The following is a 2,198-nucleotide window of genomic DNA, read 5'->3' as shown; positions in this document are numbered from 1 at the left end:
CCAACATCAACTTCTCTTGTCTAACTTTGCTGTATTTTTTACATATACATACAGAACAGCCTACTTCCGTAAACCGGCATCTACTTCTCCGGTAAGACACAAATTAGCTTTTACGATTATTCATCTACTTCAAACAGTTACTTCCAGTGTAATCTTTATTCATATTTCTATCATTGTCATTGTTTCTTCCATCTACATCCGTTGTTAAGGCAGGGCAAACCATTGGTGAAATTCTCCAACTAGAAAATCAAATTGTAAGTTTCTTTGTCTGGAACGGCATAGTAGCGTCCATGTCTTTTCACCCTTCCAGCGCTCCTAATCGAGTTTCTTTCTGCCCTAATATAATGTATATCGTATGAGTTTCTTATTCGCTTTCACAAAACTGCAATGGATTTAAATTATGCAGAGCAATATCCCCTGCTTCTATGACAATTTTGCACTGCTCTTTGTTCGAATTATTAATTAACGGCTTCTGATTCGGCCTCCGTGCGCTAAATAATCGAGTTTCTTTCTGCACTTATATGATTTATACCATTTGCTTTTCTTATTTTCTTTCAAAAAACTGCAATGGGTTTAAGTTATGCATATCAATATCCACTGCTTCTGTGACAATTTTGCACTGCTCTTTGTTCAAAATCTTAATTAACGGCTTCAATCATTCATATTTCTATCATTGTCATTGTTTCTTCCATCTAACATTATTTGTATCCCGCATATTCAATCATTTTTTCCCTATTTAGTGAACATCTTTAAATTAGAGCATAGTTCTGGTTTTAAACAAATCTATCATTTTACCTTTCAGGTTTGTCCAACATGCTGACAGATGTGGAATTATCACAACAAAGTGTTCCCATTAACAATATACCTACTTAATCTGCTGACAGTATTATGAAAGTATTAGTTCTTAAAAGGGGATCAGTAATACCTTATAAGACCTCGACGCATCATGACACTTTGAGAACTGCACTATTAGTTGATGAAGAGGTAAAATAGATTTAACTTTTTACCTCATTATAATGTCATTTTTATTTACTTTATTCGTGACTTCAAATGTTGCTTAAATCAAATAGGGAAAAGACTCAAATATCTCACTGAACTATCAGAAATGACTCATTTATGTCATCCGTTAAAAGTTGAGCTCATTTATGTCATCGCCATTACAAAACTGACTCATCCATGCAATTACTTTTTAACAACCGGTTTTAAAAAACAATCTTGCCACGTGACAACTTATTAGAGGGCCACGTCATTTTTTATTTTATTTTTTTAAAAAATTAATTTTCTTTTTAATTTTTTTTTGATCCATTAAAAAGAATCCACTCAATTTTTTGATTCATTAAAAATTAATTTGATCTATGCTTTTAAAATTTGATTAATTTTTCATGATCAAACAAATATTTAAAGATTTTTTTTTTTTAAATCTACTACTAAAATTTATAACCAAACGCTATTCTAATTAAGCATATAGTATGCCTTAGCATACATGAAATATTTTGTCAACCGAATGTAAGTAACTTTTTATTTTTTTACTAAGCATAGAATGACATCATCAGCATCAGGGGCGTCTCAAGCGAATTTATGGCCTAAGGCAAAAATCAAACGGAAGCCTTGCGTTTTTTTTTTTATATAAAATTTTTCTTTTTTCTATAAATAGTATTTAATATATTTCTTAAAATTTGTAATTTATTATTACTAAACAAAAATAACCCCCTCAAATTTTGGGGTCTTAGGAGGCCGCCTTTTCTCCTAAAGGGTTGAGCCGCCCCTAATTAACATTCAACATTTGTACGTAACACTTTATGCATCATCATTTATCATTGCAAAAACAGGAAGGCGACAACATGACGACATATATAGTATACGTAGAGTTGGCAAAATGAGAAGCTAACTATTAATAATATAATAATAATATTTGATGTTTATATATCCCTTTAGTTTCAACTAAGGGTATCAAGTGGGCCGGGCCGGGTCAATTCGAAACTGGCCCGTTTAATTTATCCGGGTTGTGGGCCGGTTCCGATTCGAATTGGGGTTAGTTGGGTCGGGCCGGTTCCAGGTTCAACAGTAAAAATGTTGAAAACAACCCTGAACCGGCCCACTTAACGCAACCCGGTTAAACCCACCTAAACCAGGTTAAAAACCGATCAAACCCGTTTAAAAAAAATGAAAAATCTAATATACACTATGTGCACTACAAT

The 2,198-nt window shown here is 32.8% G+C and overlaps 1 long non-coding RNA gene across 1 annotated transcript; it reads left to right on the top strand.

Moving 5' to 3' along the window:
• LOC124894613 lies at positions 1–1,037 on the top strand. The gene is made up of 3 exons (XR_007051275.1): positions 1–91; positions 210–254; positions 803–1,037. It is a non-coding gene; the product is annotated as an uncharacterized LOC124894613 (long non-coding RNA).
• The last annotated feature ends 1,161 nt before the right edge of the window (positions 1,038–2,198 follow it).

The sequence above is a fragment of the Capsicum annuum genome, unplaced genomic scaffold (genome assembly GCF_002878395.1).
Source record: "Capsicum annuum cultivar UCD-10X-F1 unplaced genomic scaffold, UCD10Xv1.1 ctg76020, whole genome shotgun sequence".
NCBI lineage: Eukaryota > Viridiplantae > Streptophyta > Magnoliopsida > Solanales > Solanaceae > Capsicum > Capsicum annuum.
Note: the sequence above shows the minus strand (reverse complement) of the source record. Positions and strands in the feature narration are given on the sequence as shown.